Here is an 18963-nt window from a genome sequence, read left to right on the forward strand (position 1 = left end):
ACTGTGATCTGAGAGCCTTAAATGGCTTCACCATTTTCTTTGACTTTGTTTTGGGGGCCTTTAATGTTCACCTGCTTTGGTATTGCCAATCTGATACTCTTTGCCGCTTCACTGATACTCTTGAATTTAATCTGGGCTTCGTCTTTCCTCTAATACTCTTGAAATTGTCAAATCGCCCTTTTCTGAACCTACATGAAGAAATCCTGTCAAATTGTGAATTTTCGGTCCTGCTGGTAGCCGAGCAATAGGCAACCTTCCATTTTGACCATTTTTTCTTAGCGATGCGCGATTAGCGCTAATCGTGCATCAAAAACTGCCTTAGTTTTTCATTCCGGGCATGCTTCGCTGCGATTTCACCCTTCGCACCTTTTTTCGATGATGACGTCAGCATGATGTCAGCGGTGGGTCCCGGTACGGTGGTGACGTGGCAGGGTTACGTCAGGGGCAGGGAGACAGAAGGTAGTTTGTGGTTTCATCGGACCACCTTCTGTACGAGAGCGGTAATTGTTAGAGGGGATCCGACGCAATAAAAGGCGGACACCTGTCTTTTGTACGACGGCAAAACCGCCAGGCTATCGGAGGATAACCGTCGATCGTCAGGGCGGATCTGAAATCGTAGAGAGCCATTGGATCTGGGCGGGTGGATCGGAGGGTTGATGGTGTGCGGAGCTGGCGGCAGGTTTATATGCGGGGGCCCGCCCGAATATTAAATTAATATATATGTGCGGGGGGGTAAAAACTTTGGGAAATACGAGTTTTTGAGGCCTTGGAAGAGGTCCGGTAACCTAAAAAAGGAATTGCATGCTTTGGAGGAGTTCAAAGGCACTTGAGAATGGCTTTATGTGTTTTGAGAAGGGTTTATGGCCAAAAAAGGTGTTTATGCCTTGGGAAAGGTAAAACACAGCCAAAGATGGATTTTATACATTTGGAGGGGAATTTTATGCATAGGAATGAGTCTTAATGCATTTTTAGAAGATGGCTTGAGAGGCAAGCTAAGGGTTCTGGCTAAGTTTAAGGCAAACTTAGCGATTCCCAAGCATAGTCAAGGTTATCTTTCAACCAGAGGGGGGATATGCACATAGGGGAGTTATTTAATGCTTTTTAGTAAGGAGAAGGGAATATAGATAGGGATTTACATAATAATGTTAGAAGTTAATATGAGTTTGTGAGGTGAAGTGTAGGGGAGAGGCTAAGTTTGTGAACTGAAACTTTTAAACATAGGAAGTGAATGGACTGTGGAGAAATGATTCTTTACACAAGAAATGTGGCTTCTTTTCACTGAAGAAGGTCAAAGCTTGTCTTAGTATTTTACAAAAAATGAAGTGGTAACAGGATTGGTTGGGAAGATCCCAAGGTCCTCAAGGGGATGTTAGTGAGCGATTTGGGGAATAAGAAGAAGGGGGAGTTAGACATGCCTCGCTTGAGTTCCTCCAAATGAAAAAGTACCTCATAACTGTGATCTGAATAGATATAACACTTGAAAACATGAAATGGATCACGTAGCTTGATTCTGCAACCACAAGACTACTTACCCAGCCTACTTGCCTAGCATTTTTTCTTCTTTTTGCATGGGTGCACTTAGACTTGCAAACCCTGATTATCTTCTTTTCTTTTGACTGCCCTCCTATCTAAATGTACCCTTATATCTTCCGAGGGCCCAGATTAAGCAGTTGGGCTCGTTCATTTCTCTACCTAGCTACTGATCTGCCAAGCTTAAGCTGTTTGGACAGATATTGATTCTCTATCTTCTAAAACAAGTAATTTAAACCTAGGGAAGCCAAGATTAAGTTGTTTGGCTTTCCCTTATCTGTAAAACTCTTCAAAAATGGTATGATTCTTCAAAATGGAACTTCTTGGAAATATGGAACCGTGCAGCATGAAAAGATGACATATTTGGCATGTGAAACAATCAATCATGAAATATGAAACCTATTGCAATAGGAGGCTAACATTGGCTCCACTTGGGGATGGTTTTTCAGGATGAAAAGCCAAGAACAGCAAGTCAGAATGCCTTGGTCTTCACTTGTTGCTGTGAACTGAAAATTTCCTTCTTGTCAATGTTTTTGACTGAATTCTCATAAGCTGATATGCAGTATTCTTTTGAGCTGAATTGCAGAAAAATTCCAGCTCCGCTTCTTGCCCTTTGGGTGCTTATAATCATATTGAAATCCGCTTGAGCACTTCTTTGTAATTATTTCAAAAACAGAGATCTGAAATAGAACTTTCTTTGATCTTTACTTCAAAATTTGCTGCATTGTTCCCTCTTATTGGCCTGTTATAAGAAAAAGTGCTGAAAATACTAATATTAATGTACAGATAGTATACAGAACTGTGCTGCCTTCACCAAATGGGATCATGATAGTGCTTTAGCATTCGGCCATTGACAGGGCCTTCTTCAGCTGTGATGCCATCCAAATTCTTCAGAAAATATGTGTTGTTACCTTAAACAACAGAAATAATAAAGCGGCCTTTCCACAGGAAATCAAACTTGCCATGCTTTCCTTTATCCTCTCTTCTTGAATCCCATCTTAAGACTTTGTTGCCTAAGTAGAAATCTTCAGCCTTGGTTCTTTTATCAAACATTTTCTTGAGCTTCTCATGTAAAATCTGAGCTCTGTCGTACACTTGCTCGCTTGTTTGCTGCAAATGGATGGTTTGGTTTATTCTTCTTTGGATATCATTTGGCTCTGCCTGCATTTCTTGCAGCAATTTGATAACAGGGATTCCCAAAGAAGAGGGGAACTTGGCCTCCATGCCATAGACTAACTCATATGGGCTCATCCCTATGGACCTCTTGGTTGACAATCTGTCTGCCCATAGGGAATTTACAAGCTTTTTGTGCCAGTTCTTCTTGTTCTCCTCCAAGACTTTCTTAATGATGTTAATCAAACTCTTGTTGGAAGATTCGGCCAAGCCATTCCCTTGAGGGTAATAGGCTATGGAGTGGCCTAAGGTAATGTGGAATTTGTGGCAAAAACTGATCATTTTCTTGGATTTGAAGGCAACAACGTTATCTGTAATGATCTTCTTAGGACAACCAAATCTGGACAAAATGTTGGTTTCAAGGAATTGGATAATGGTGGAGTCATTGGCTTGCCTACATGGGATGGCTTCAATCCACTTGGTAAAGTAATATGTGGCTGTTAGAATCCACTTATGTTGGCCAGAAGAGGATGGATGGATTTCTCCAATGAAGTCAAGACCCCATTGTTGAAAAGGCCTCTCGGTTGAAATAGGCTTAAGGGGCAAGGGGAGAAGCTTTCTTTTGCCTTCAAAGATTTGGCATTTGTGGCATGAAACAACAAACTTTCTTACATCAGCAAACAAAGAGGGCCAATAGAAACCAGCCCTTAGTATTTTATCAGCAGTGGACTTCCAATATAAGTGCCCTCCACAGTCTCCTGCATGGAATTCTTTCATGACACTGTCAGTTTCATTCATAGTTAGACAATTCAGCAATATTCCTTCATGATTTTTCCAAAACAGGGCACTATCTAAGACACAAAACTTTCATGCTTTCATCTTTAAAAATCTCTTTTTGGTTCTGGACAACCCTGGAGGAGCACGCAGGTTTAACAATATAAAACATATATCAGCATACCATGGGGATTGCAAAAATGCTTGACTGATCTGTGGAGTCGCCAGCTCCCATTCATTGTCTAGTTGATTAATGTCTAAGGCTTGAAAATTGGTTTCGGACATCAGTTTGGCTAAACCTTGTCCCTTTATTAGCTTGGTGGGTTTTATCTCAATGTCGTACTCAAGGATATTGGCAATCCATTTGCCTCTCTTGCCTTCTATGCCTTCTTGAGTTAATATGTGTTTTACAATAGCATTTGGTACATAAGCAATCACATGTGAATATAAAATGTAAATTCTAAAATCTTTGATTGCTTTTACAAGGGCATATGCTTGCTTCTCCATGATTTGGTACTTCAAGGGTGCATCTCTAAGGGCTCGGCTAAAAAATGCAATTGGCTTTTCATTTCCCTGATCATCTTCTGCAAAAGGACATCAATAATAGTGTGTTCAGATGCAAATGAAAAAATGATGAAATCTTTATCAAATTGAGGACTTGTAAGGACTGGGGCTTGGGTTAAGGCAGATTTTATGCCCTCAAAGGCTTGCTTGGCCTCTAAATTCCATTTTACCTTGGAATCCTTCTTTAACATTTTATTTAGCATTCGTATCAGCTCGGCCAAGTTTGGGATAAATCTCCTTAGGAAATTGATCTTTCCTAGGAATGCTTGCAATTCTTTGATGTTTCTCGGATAAGGGATTTGCAAGATGGCTTGAATTCTTTCAGGATCAATTCTAATCCCATCTTTTGAAATGATATATCCTAGCAACTTGCCTTCTTCTAGGCTGAAGAGAGATTTCTTGGGGTTCAAGGAAATGCCATATTTCCTACAGGTTAGGAACACTTGTCTCAAATGTTTTAGGTGCTCTTGATCAGATTTTGAGAAAGGAGTAAGGTCATCGAGGTAAACCACTAGGAAATCATGGATTTCCTTGGCAAATGCAATGTCCATGGCCCTTTGAAAGGTAGCACCTACATTTTTTAGTCCGAAAGGCATCTTCACATACTTAAATGTTCCCCACGGTGTTGTAAAGGCTATCTTGTCTTGGTCATCCGGGTGAACAAGTATTTGATTAAAACCTGAAAAGCCATCTAGCAAAGAAATTCTTGATGACCCCACTACTCTTTGTAGAATGTGGTCCATTTTTGGTAGAGGGTAGTGATCTTTAAGGGAGACTTGGTTCAGATTTCTTAAGTCCACACATAGTCTAATCTCCCCTGTTTTCTTCCTTGTGGGAGCAAGATTGAATACCCATTCTGAAAATCTAATGGGTGCTATGATACCAGCTTCAAACATTCGTTTCACTTCCTTTTCAATCAAAGGGAGGAGCACAAGATTGATTCTCCTTAGTTTCTGTTTGAAGGGATTTTGATTTGCTTTTAAGGGAATGGTATGTTGAATAACAGAGGTGTCATAGGGCTTAAGGTCCTCATCACTCTAGGCAAATACATCTTGAATCTGTTTAAATAAATCAACATATTCTGGTTTTTGATTGGGAGGCAAAGACTTGGAAAGTTTAATCATTTTGGGCTTGTCCATTGTCCCGATATTAAAGTCTTCCACAACACCATTTAAGGGCTGCATCTTTGGCTTTTTGGGGACATCGTTTGAGTCAAATATGTCTTCTAATGGAGTGAGGCCAGCAGGTAGAAAATTGTCTTTTAAATCAATCACTTCGGCCTCTGCTTCAGCTATTTCTTCTGAATGCACTTGCTTCAGCTCTTGCATGTTTTTCTCTTCAAAAATGGTTGGGTGCAGCATTTGATTTGCTGCTTCAACTATTATAGTTTGCTTATTTTGGCTCATTTGCTGTTGTGGGTCATTCATGGCATCTTCATCAATGTTTAAGCTTGAGAATTCTTGCTGTAACGGAAGAAAATTGTTGATTTGAGCATCATCCTCAAACACTTGCCAATCTTTGATATTGTTAGGGACAACAGGCCTATGCTTTATCTCAGTAGTAAAGTGGTAAACAAAGGGCAGCCTGCAAGTGCTAGCAAAAGTAGCTAGACTATGAGCATGCATGTTATGGTTTCTAGAAATCTTAGCAAGCTTGGATTCGGCGAAGGAATTGAGTATTTCTGTGGCAGAAGACCTATAAGCTCTTAGCCTATTGTCATTAGTAACAAAGTTACCTTTCATTTGTTGAATGATCAAATCGGAGTCACCTAGAACGGACACTTTTGCAGCTCCTAGAGATTTGAGCATTTTAAGGCCTAAAAAGAGAGCTTCATACTCTACCATGTTGTTGGTGCATTTGAAGTTTAGTCTGTAAGCATGACCCTCTACATGGCTAGTATGTGTATTGTGAATCCATATTCCTGCCCCTCCTCCTAGCTTATTAACAGAACCATCAAACTCTAAATACCATGTGATTTCTTGCTTGTGGTTAGTATTAAGAGTTTCAGTCATTTTAGGATTGGGTGGACCTTGGTTTTGTGCTTCATGTGGTTCTTCTTGTATGTTGGTTGCACTAATTTTTTTAGCAGTTTCATGGGTATGGGCAACCGACTCTTGATTGATGCATATTTCTTGTTCTAAAGGCAAAGGCTTCTCATCAGTGGGACGGCAGCTATTATCATTGAACAATATAAAGGAATCCATATCAGAATGGATGGAGTAAATGGGAAATTTTTGGGGTTTTTCCTCACTAATTACCACATACTTCATCAGTGTTTCTCTATATAGTCTCTTTGATTGCCCAAAGACTGAAATAGTGGCATAGGAGAGGTCTAGTTGGAGAGATCCTTGAAGTTTTGCTCCCCAAGATCTTGATAAGAGCATGCCATACTTTGGTGGAATGTCAGCAACCACCACATCCATTAGGATCGTTTTATTGGGAAATTGGACTAAAGACACACAAAGGTCTTTGAATAAGCCTAAACACTCGACCTGACTAGAATCGAATGAGAATAAGTCTTTGTAGGGTCTAGTGACATCAAGGTTTAGCTTCTCCATTATAGCTTTGGGCATTAAATTGTGTGAAGCACCTGAATCAAACATATCATTGTGCAACACTTTATCATGAATGTGCAAACTGACATAAAAGGGTAGAACAGCTCCATGTCCTGATTTACCATTGACCTCAGGACCAAAAAGTAATTCAGGTTGATTATCTAAGACATTAGCATCATCGTTGTTCTCTGGTATTTGTAGTGATCTTTTGATTTGTTGTCTGTACACATCATGTTTGGCAAGCTCAGAGAGAGGAATAGATATCTTTAATTTACCAATTTCTGCTTCTAAATCAAAAGGTTTTTCTGACTGTGTTTTAGTATTGTGACTAGCAGATTTTCCCTTTTCAATTGTATCTTCAGTGATCTTCTCTTGGTTATCAGTGATTTCTTGAGATTGTTCTGTTTTGGGAAGGCTTTGAGGAGTGCTATTTACATTTTCTTTTAAGGGAAAGGAGACAAAAGGCTGGTTATTAGAGGGTTGCATGTCAGATACATCCTCTATGGTCACTTCTTTTAATTTTGGGTCTGTTTTGTTAGCAGGTTCTGTGATAGCGGTCTTGTCCTTTACTTTCTTAGCTAGCTTGGCATCCTTTGGCTTGATGGGATCAGACACATCAATGGTTCTTGTTCTCAATTTGTATTGTTTATGGACTTCGTAGACAACCGAATCATAGCCTTGTTTGAAGTCAAATGACTCTTCAGACTTGGTCTGAAATTGATTTATATCATGGTTATCTTGGTCTTCTTGGGTTAGAAATACTTGTTGTTCACTTTTTAAACCCATCAAGTTTATGTGAGTGTCCTCTATCTGCTCATTAGATGTGGATGCTTCAGCATATTTTTCATGAAAAGGAGGTCTCATATCATGGTCAGGACTTGCCCTTCCAACATTTGGGTTCTGATTTTTTCTAAAGTTTGGATTTTCGATAGGATTGTTTTGTTTTCCTTCCCATGTGGCTTTTCTTTCGATATTTCCCACTCTATTTTCCAAGGTGTCCATACCTTTGATGATTGTGTCCAATTTTTGCTCAAAGGCTGACGGTTCATATTTGAAAGTGGTTCTTCTCTCAGCTCTTGCTCTATTTCGCTTGGCAATCAGATTTGCCTCCACACTAACATTTACATTCTGCATGTCTGCTAAGGTTTGAGGGGCTCTTTTCCTTAATTGATAAGCCATGTCTGAATCGAATCCATCAAGGAATTTGTATAAAGCAAGATCAGGTGGAGGTCTAAGGTTTTGTGGAATAGCGTTATAAACATTGTTAAACCTGGCACAATAGTCTAAGATAGCTTCTTGAGGGCCTCTTTTGATAGTGTCATACTTGGATAATATGTGCAGAGGGTCCTTCTTCTTTTCCCATCTGTTAAGAAATTCTTGGTAAAGGGCCTCTGGGTCAGCTATGGAATTTACAACAAGTGCTCTAAACCAAGGCCTCACATCTCCTGTTAAACTTTGGACAAAAATCTTCATTCTTACACTATCATCATCTATTTCATAACTCTCAAAAAAGTCCTGCATTTTCTTGGTATGCTGCAGGGCTGTGCCAGAACCAGTAGCATCAAAGTATGTGATTTTAGTTTGATAGTCCTAAAGCATAGCCCCTGGATTTGTAGGTAACTGTAAAGTTTCATATCTGTTAGCCATATTTATAGGGATAACTAGAACGACTGGAACAACTGGAAGAGCTGTAATAACAGTGGTGGTAGTGGTAGTATGCGCAGTGAATGGAGGTGTCGAAAAGGTTCTTGGAGAGGTGGATGATGAACAAGGGGAAGTAGGGGTTGAACGAAACAAAACTTTAACAAGGGTTGGAAAACAGCTTGGCTGAATTGTTTCAGGACTAGAATCAGCTACCTCTTCCTATTTTTGTTTGCTAAGGTTTCTAGAGATTAAATTGGGATTTTCAAAAACAGCTGGTGGATTTGGGTCAGGATTTGACCTAGTATTATGTGTTTTCTTCTTGGGAGCCAGCTTCTAACTTGTTTTCTGGAATTTTCTGAATAAGTTCCCCATCGGAGTCACCAATGATGTTATCACTCAGGTTGTCCCTTGGCTCCTTAAGGGATACGGCTGAGGTAACCACAAACCAATCTTTGGGCTGCAGGTCCTAGCCTACCTGCAGTCAAATAGGGATCTCTCTTTATGATTTAAATTTGTTTTGGGTTGATTTTAGGCTAGTTATGGTGTACAAGGGTTTTGTTTTGATTTTGGTGGGAAGGAGATGTTTTCAAGCAGAGTTGGGATGCATAGTGTGATAAGTTCAAACCATTGGGCATGGAGTCATGGATTAGGGCTTGCGGTTGTGTTTTCTTGGTCACAAGAGGAATATAGGGTAGGATAGCTACACATAGAACAATATCAGGCTGGAATCAAGATGGAATGAAGGTCAGAAATGAAAGGCAACTAAGAATCTTTTACTAGCTAACAGAGAGGGAAGGTGGATGAAAGCTTGTTTAGGAGCAGTAAAGAATTCCTAAAAAATAGTCATATGTGAAAGAAACAGGGTAAACATGATCATTTAAGTATGCATATTCATAACCATTTCTGAAGAAAACATATAGAAATAACAAGAACTGAGCATAGGGTGCAGTCAAGCAAAACCTAAGCTAATCTTTTTTCTTGCTATTTAGATGGTAACACAATTGCGCATAAACATATGAGAACTGTAAACAGAGGTAGAAAAACTTATTGAGCCATGTAGTAGCATAGGAATTCCACAACCACTCTTTAACCATTAATAACACAATAGTCAATTCTTGATCGAAAGCATTCCAGTGGTCTTTGATTACAGAGCTTCTCAAAAATACAGTGCAAGTCCAGCATGAGGAATATCAACCAACCAACCCTTGAAACAATGAATTAGGGTGGTTTATATAGGGAAAATATCTAAAAATATCTATTACAGTAGATCTTAAACAGGTCTGAGGGAAATGAGTTCTTTAACCTAATTTTGTCCTGAATTTAATGCAAGAAAATATCTTTGAGTTGCGCTAGAGGCAGCTGTATCAAAACGAGTTAATATGGTGTCCTTTTGGCTCTGTGCTGTTCATTTAGCCACAATTGTGCTTTGGGATTTGATCCCCTGCTCTCGAGTGGTTTTGATGTGCATTAACTGTGATCTGAGAGCCTTAAATGGCTTCACCATTTTCTTTGACTTTGCTTTGGGGGCCTTTAATGTTCACCTGCTTTGGTATTGCCGATCTGATACTCTTTGCCGCTTCACTCATACTCTTTAATTTAATCTGGGCTTCGTCTTTCCTCTGGTACCGATGAACTTTTCAAATCGCCCCTTTTCTGAACCTACATGAAGAAATCCTGTCAAATTGAAATTTTTCGGGCTTGTTGGTAGCCGAGCAATAGGCAGCCTTCCATTTTGACCATTTTTTCTTAGCGATGCGCGTTTAGCGCTAAGCGCTAATTGCGCATCAAAAACTGCCTTAGTTTTTCATTCCGGACATCCTTCACTGCGATTTCGCCCTTCGCACCTTTTCTCGGTGATGACATTAGCATGATGTCAGCGATGGGTCCCGTTATGGCGGTGACATGGCAGGGTGACGTGGCAGGGTTACATGAGGGGCGGGGAGAAAGAAGGCGGTTTGTGGTTTCATCAGATCGCCTTCTGTACGAGAGCGGTAATTGTCAGAGGGGCTCCAACGCAATAAAAGGCAGACACCTGTCTTCTGTACGATGGCAAAACCACTAGGCTATAGGAGGATAACCGTCGATCGTCAGGGCGGATCCGAAATCGTCGAGAGCCGTTGGATCTGGGTGGGTGGATCAGAGGGCTGACAGTGTGCGGAGCTGGCGACAGGTTTATATGCGGGGGCCCACCCGAATATTAAATTAATATTTGTGTGCGTGGGGGTCAAAACTTTGGGAAATACGGGTTTTTGAGGCCTCGGAAGAGGTTCGGTAACCTAAAAAAGGAATTGCACGCTTTGGAGGAGTTCAAAGGCACTTGAGAAGGGTTTTATGTGTTTTGAGAAGGGTTTATGGCCAAAAAAGGGGTTTATGCCTTGGGAAAGGTAAAACACGGCCAAAGATGGATTTTATACATTTGGAGGGGAATTTTATGCATAGGAATGAGTCCTAATGCATTTTTAGAAGATGGATTGAGAGGCAAGCTGAGGGTTCTGGCTAAGTTTCAGGCAAACTTAGCGATTCCCAAGCATAGTCAAGGTTATCTTTCAACCAGAGGGGGGGATATGTACATATGGGAGCTATTTAGTGCTCTTTAGTAAGGAGAAGGGAAAATAGATAGGGATTTACATAATAATGTTAGAAGTTAATATGAATTTGTGAGGTGAAGTGTAGGGGAGAGGCTAAGTTTGTGAACTGAAATTTTTAAACATAGGAAGTGAATGGACTGTGGAGAAATGATTATTTACACAAGAAATGTGGCTTATTTTCACTGAAGAAGGTCAAAGCTTGTCTTAGTATTTTATAAAAAATGAAGTGGTAACAGGACTGGTTGGGCAGATCCCAAGGTCCTCAAGGGGATGTTAGTGAGTGATTTGAGGAATAAGAAGGAGGGGGAGTTAGACATGCCTTGCTTGAGTTCCTCCAAATGAAAAAGTGCCTCATAACTGTAATCTGAATAGATATAACACTTGAAAACATGAAATGGATCACATAGCTTGATTCTGCAACCACAAAACTACTTACCCAACCTACTTGCCTAGCATTTTTTCTTCTTTTTGCATGGGTGCACTTAGACTTGTAGACCCTGATTATCTTCTTTTCTTTTGACTACCCTCCTATTTGAATGTACCCTTATATCTTCTGAGGGCCCAGATTAAGCAGTTGGGCTCCTTCATTTCTCTACCTAGCTACTGATCTGCCAAGTTTAAGCTGTTTGGACGGATATTCATTCTCTATCTTCTAAAACAAGTAATTTAAACCTAGGGAAGCCAATATTAAGCTGTTTGGCTTTCCCTTATCTGTAAAACTCTTCAAAAATGGTATGATTCCTCAAAATGGAACTTCTTGGAAATATGGAACCTTGCAGCATGAAAAGATGACATATTTGGCATGTAAAACAGTCAATCATGAAATATGAAACCTATTGCAATAGGAGGCTAACAAGTGTCACTTGTGTCAATGGTTCTTTCATTGTCGAGGGAGAGGGTGAGAGTGAGTTCTAGGTTGATGGGTAGCAGTCCCAACACTGCTAGGAACACACAACACAATAGGATATGCACAGCTTCCGGAGGAGTAGTCCACAAGGATGTGACAGTCACAACATACAAGGTAAGATAACTCATACAACACTCAATGGATCAATCCAAATGAGTGCAATGGTTGTTACAACAAACTTCATGTGAAAAGTTTGTCTGATGTCTAGGAGAGCAGTCTATACGGAGGACACAACATTAACAACATATACAACACATTTCCATTAATAGATTATGCATTACAATAAATGAAACAGTTCATATGTAGAACACAATTAAAGCAATATGCATTCCAAGTGTTAAAGATCAGTCTTACAACATATACAATACATGTGTGAAAACATGTTGGCCTATTAGCAGGCTTCTGAATTAAGCGAAAGTTCCAAGACACATTGTTACACCATACATCACTAACCCCAAGCGTGGGGTATTGGAGCCACTAGTTACTCCTCAAAGAAAATATTACAGACTCTCTTGGCTATGTGGGAGGAGCTGAGGTGAAAATTCCTTTGCATGTACAAATGGGGGGGTATTTATAGCCAAGGGTGAAACTGACACTTGTGGTTGTTTGACTACCCTCATCACTGTTTGGCTTCCATCACTTTTTGGCTTACATGACTCATTTTTCAACAAGTCGGTCTCTTCGACTTCCACGTTACATCATATTGATTAACAACATAGACCATAGTGGAGATGTGGGCGACATGACTCGACATGACTTGACATGACAATGTTGTTACATTTGTGCTACTATTGGAGTGCATGTCAAGCTATAGTGCTGCTGGGTGATGGATGTCTTCATCGTGTATCATAGCTTCAACTCCACATGGCGAAGTGTACAGAGTCTTCTATGGTCGATCGTTTGCTTGATTAAGCTTTAGAATTTTGTTCCTTTCTTCCATGCTGGAAGGCTTAATAGGCTCATCTCTTCGCAAAGGTGCATGTTCATCGTGTTCATCTGCTTCACGTGCTTCATTCGTTCATCCGTTGGTGAACCTATCCTTCTTCATGTGCTCCCTTCATTCATCCCATTCATCATCTTTCCATGTTTGTTGGTGTACCTATACCTACAGTCACTCATGAGGAAATGGCATCAAATCCAAAACCTCCTAGTCTACCATGGCACATGATCATTTCAGATTCTGGTGAATGGGAGAGGTGGCAAGGTTGTGAAGCAGGATGATGGCTTTGGGAACTGCTTATGAAATATGTGCAAGAATCCCTGAGTGATGGAGACGGGCAATCTGAGTCAACAGTGACAGCCTACGAGGTCTGGCTCGGCTGGGAGGCAAAATTGCACAAATTTTGGGAGGGATAGTATGGGCTGTAGGAAGGCAAGGTAGGCATGCTCTACGCATTTTTTGGAACGAATGGGAAGTGAGGGCTAGACAACCAGATTTGTTCAATTTTCCATAGGAATGGGTCGGGCAGCATGAAGGGTCAGCAGGCATAAATTATGTAGTTTTTGGGAGGAACTGCTCGGGAGACTGACAACCAAAACTGCGTAATTCCTAGAGGGAACTGGTAGTTGGATGTTGGGGTCACTGATAGCCAAAATTACACAATTCCTAAAGGAAATTGGCAGTTGGCTGTTGGGGACACTGGCGTCCAAAACTAGGTAATTCCTAGAGGGAACTGGTAGTTGGCTGCTCAGTCATTGGCAACAAAAACTGCGCAATTCCTGGAGGGAACTAGCAGTCTACTGCTAGGAGTTGCTATGGGGGAGATTGCAGTGAATCGGGGAAGTTTACTTACTAATCATATTTGCACAATTTCTGAGCTTAGCATATTACTAGACAACAGAAGGCGTGCTCATGAAAACTGTGAAATTTCTTGGATGAGCAGGTGGTTGACTATCCGGATGACTGACTGGGAAAACTGTGCAATTTTTTGAAGGAGATAGGGATGGGAACTTGGCGTCTGTCTGACCTGTTTGCACAATTTTCTTAGTCAATTGAGTGAGTGAGGCCAGTGGCCTCTGTGCAATTTTTGAATGGAGTCAGTCCTGGGGGTGACTGTTTAGTCAATTTAGTGTTATCTAAATTGCTAGTATTTATTGTCAACCCGGGGCTCGTAAGCTGATGAAGTGAAGGTGTACTATATGTACTTAAGTATCCTCTTAGAGTTTTTCTTATCATTGGGGGTGTTGTTGTGGTTTAATTATGTTCCTAAATGGAATGAGAATTTATGAACAAGTGAGTGATGGTGTGTGTGTAGAGTGAATTCTAAATGAGTGGAAGTGTGTGTTGAGTGATCTCTAACTATTTGCTTGAAAGGAAATGCTTGGAATGAATAAATGAAATTGAAATGACTTGAAATAAACTTGAAAGCAAATGACCACTACCAATGGCACTAGACACCGTTCAAGTTGCTGCTAATAAAAGGAAAAAGAGTCACTTTTAAAACCCAAGAATGAAGATTATCTCTCTCTAACTCAATGCCTCAAAGCACATGTACTGTGTAAAGCACGGAAAGAAAGTAGCTTAAGTGGAATTATAAAAGTGAGAAAAATATGCTTGAAAGACTAACGATAATAATTTGCTATTTCTAATACTCTACTTCAGCCATATGTACTATGGGAAGCATGATTAGAAAGTAGTGAGGAAATAGTCTAGGAAACACTTTAAAATCAAAACTTTTACTTTAAAGACTAGTGGTAATGATTTACTCTTTCTAACTCAATACTTCAAAGCACATGTACTGTGTAAAGTAAGGAAAGAAAGTAGCTTAAGAACAGTCCAAAAAGCACCCAAACAAGCTGCAAGTTAGTGATATTTTGATCTTAAAAGATAGTAGTTTATGATGAAGATCATTCATGTATGTTAACAGCTCTTTGAGAAATAAGATTAAAAACTAACTATAAAGACAAAGGCAGCACTTGAATTGTCAACTTCAAATACCATTAGCTGTAAAGCAAACACAACACATATAAAATAAATCCCGGGCTAAAAGAAACCTGCAAAGAAATAACACTGATCAGCTGAAAATAAAGGAAAACAAGTAAATAAAACTATACATGCTTAAGGAAACAAATGAGAAAATAATGAAATGCTGCACATGAAATACTTTACAAAGGCTGAGATGAGCAGGGGCCCTCTGTTCATTCAGCCACAAGAGAACTCAAAGATCTGGAAACTTCAAAACAGTGCTATATTGATTTCTCCATTTGCAAAAAGTTTACAAAACAGAGTGCTGGAATAGCACTAGAACACGAGTGCAGCAAAATACAACTAATCAAAAGTTCTTTGAGCGTACGCAGACGCATCAATTTATAGGAATTTCTAAGCTATCCTTTGCGTACAGCTAGTTAACAGAAAAATGATAACAGTCATGCGTATTAAATGGCTCTTTGACACATCACGGTTGCATAAACGAGTTTGGTGGTTCCTGTCATCATGGATAATAAATCCCTGCTGGATTGCGTCCCCTGCCGTCTTTAGAACCTGGACAAATCACCATTGGAGATGACGTGACCAAATAGCTTTCAAACACCGTTAAACCACTTTGAGTTGACCGTGGTTAAACCAGCTTTGACCATGGATGAAAGTGACGTGGATGGTTGGAACAATAGGATAGGAACCTCGACCACACTGATACCTGAGTGCCCATGTGGCCCGTCTAGCAAACTGACACGTGGATCATAGTGTTTAACAAAAAGGCTGCAGGATCTTCAGATAGCTGCGGGATCATCAGATAGCTGCGGGATTCCTGCAAGTAAGTCAAAAACTAAACAAATAGTCATCCATTAGCAAAACTTGCTTGATCATGCTTATTGACACTGAATGTAATGATCTGAGAGGTTTTATGGTGGAAATGAGGCAAAAGTGAAGGAAAGATAAGGAAAAGTGGAGGAAAATGGTAGACAAATAGGTGTAAAATAGAGGTTCTACAGTGACTCTCGGGTCTGACTTTCTGGGTGGTCAACATGGAAGTTTATTGAACTACTTGCAGGCAACGCAACTTGAAAAGACTAGCTTGGTGCTTCTGTGCTGTTTTGGTTAGTAGTTGATGGTGGGGTGATGGTCTAACTATTATAGGGGAGTATGGTCATGAGGACTTTAGCAAAAATGACTAAGTGTGTGAATGATCGAAAGATGCATAGGTGATCACACAAACACACACCCACATGACTGGATGACGAAATGACTCAAACCATCCAACCACACATGTTCAACATGACTGATCGATGGGGCAAGTGACAAGAACAAAACTTGTGATTGACCATTCATTGATCGAGAAGACGCTTGCGCAATAGTGAACGTGACTCTGTGTGTGAGTGTGACAGATGCTTTCATAGCGAACACAATAAGCACATATGAAGTGAAGACTTTGAGCATAACCACAACATGGTTGCAAGCATGAATTAGACAACAACATCCAGAAACTTGAATGAAATGAACAAACAAGGTAGATGCGAGGACTCACATGTGCTCACAGAGCGAACCCGCATATGTGAAGTCATCAAGTGAAACTCTCAAGGGAGGCTCTGAAATTGGTGCAGGCCAAAATCTTGGAGGGTGTTTGTAGCTGGTACAACAAATTTTTATCCATTCCTTTGATATGCCTTTCAAATACCCCAATTTCCCACTCACTTGAAGACTCGTTCTTCTCCAAACCTTTTCTTGGTGAGGCTGGTGCAAAAGAAGTTTCCTTCGAAGGTGAGTAAAAGCTTCTGCTAGCTTCTTCTATTGAATGATTTTTCAAGTCGTGGATAATGATGAACTGTCTTCATCATCGAGATAAAGAGGTGAGACCTCCTTTGTTCTTTTAGTGGATGAACTATGAACTGATCGACTGTTTATCCTTCGACTCTTTTTGAATGCTTCAATATCTGTCTTGAGTTTCTTCTTTTCCTCCTCCAGATATTTCATGATCCGCCGCAAATCATCATTCTTCAAAGCTTCAATTTTTGTCTGTAGTTTCTACTTGTCTTCCTCCAGAGATTCTACCATCCGACCCAAAGTATCGCTCTCCCACTTGATCTGCTTGGAACTCTTTTCCATTCTTGCACTGGATGAGAACCTACTCTGATACCAAAATATGATCTAAAATTGCAGAAAATTAGATCATACTCTCTCCTTGGCAGATATGATTAAATGATGCTTCATGCAACTTTGTTAATTAGTTGTTCATTACAGATGACTTCACCACATATGAAATTAACTAGAGAGAACTTTAAATAAAAGTTACACAAATCAACAAGATAAAGAACACTGATGTTGATGACAGAGTTCACCCCTCCTGGGCTACGTCTCTGGGCCCTGTGCAAAAGGCTAGGTCATTTCTATTTCAGTGGAAAAATAGTTACATGACAATTTCTTACGCAGTTGTGGCTATTTCCTCAAATTGGAAATGCTCTAGTGTAGAGAGCTATTGCAACTTTACATAGACTTTCTTCAAGTGACTTAGTCAAATTCAGCAAAATAAAAGTCTTAGAATGCAGACTCGGACCTCTACTGAAAACAAGCAAAGATCAATAGCAACGAGAATACAAATCAATCCTCCCTCAACTTGACATAGGAGTCAGATTTTCTCTGTACTGAAATCTAGAATTTGTCTGCTTCATTCACTAAAAGGAGATTGTCAGTGTCTCCGGAGCGCCTTGAAACCCCTATTTAGGCTTTTGAATAACTCCATTTGGTTTCAGTATGACCCCGGAAAGCCCAAAACTGGCTAGATCACAACTTCGAGCTTCTCGATGCCTTGATCTGATGCAACGGTTCTCTAACTTTTTCACTCTAATCTGAACTTCAACCCTTGAAATCAAATTGAGTCTGCTACACTCTCTGCTCTTCTAACACAAGGTTGCAAAAAGTTCTCTCACACTGAAAATGTGATCTCAACTTCACAAATGTGAACCCTTGGATTTGTCTTCTACAAATCTCTGCTTCCTCCCCTAGCTTCCCTGCATTCTCATTAACGAAAAGGACCCTCTCAGTGTCTCCGTAGCACCTAGAAACCCTTTTCCGGGCTTTTGAATCACTCCATTTTGTTTCCATATGACTCTGGAAAGCCCAAAAATGGTTGGCTCATGACTTCAAGCTTCTCGATGCCTTGATCTTATGCAATGGTTCTCTACCTTCTGCACTCCAATCTGAGCTTCAACTCTTTAAATCGAATTGAGTCTACTGCACTCTCTACTCTTCTAACACAACGTTGCAAAAATTCCTCTCACACTAAAAATGTGATCTCTACTTCACAAATGTGAACCATTGGATTTGTCTTCTACAAATCTCTGCTTCCTTTTTAGCTTCCATGCATTCGCCTCCTTTTATATGAAAATCCAAATATAAATTTGGAGTTTGTTTTAAAACAAATTCTTTGGTGGCCAAATGAGAAATCTCGGTGCAATGATATATATTTAAATATAGTTCACCAAACTCTATTAAACCTTAAATATAACCAGTGCTATCCATAAAAATTGCAAGCTTAATATATTACATAACCTCTGACAGACTTTGGATTTGTTTTATTGTCTGCTGCTTTGATACCATTGTTGCATTCACACATAACCCAAAGTCATTAAACTCCAATTGTTTTGACTGGATTGCCAACTTCGAAGTTTATCCAGGCTTTAACATATCCACAAACACCTTTTGGACTCTAATTTCAGTTGGAACCAATGCTGGATTTAGCATTGTGCTAACTTGCGCTTGCCAAATTTTGTGTTTTGTCATCGCATATGCCATCGTGCCACCTTGGCTCTGTCAAACTCTCTTATTTCATGACCCATGGCACTCTGCCAAATACCTTCGGAAGTTGTGTCGTTATTGGGCTGGACCCTTAATGGCACATCGAACCCATGCTATGTGAGCGGTCCTGCTCCTCCGATGGTCACTCAACTGTGCTGACTTGGCTATGTTTGGATTGTCTCCATGCACTGGTGGTTTCCACTGGGCCTTTTGTGGACTCCACAATATTATTTGGCAATGATGTGGAGTTTCACTATAATTTTAATGTAGCATTACATATAGTCTGTCATGTAAACTTTGAATATGTCATTTGTATTTTTTTCAACATTAAAATTCCACCATGAACATTCTTCATCCATTTTATTTGGATTAAATATGTGCTCATAAACATTATAAACATTCCCGCCATTTCACGTAGGTTAATATAATAATATTTCCAAATTCAAACTTTGTAGTATGGTTAGGCTCACCTTGCCTTAGCTGCATATGTTTTGGCATTTTACTAATGCCCCTTATTTTAAAACAACATAATACTATGACCATCATAGCATTAGGGTA

This window comes from Pinus tabuliformis, chromosome J (genome assembly GCF_031772625.1).
Source record: "Pinus tabuliformis cultivar Carrire ecotype Pingquan chromosome J, CPIR1, whole genome shotgun sequence".
NCBI lineage: Eukaryota > Viridiplantae > Streptophyta > Pinopsida > Pinales > Pinaceae > Pinus > Pinus tabuliformis.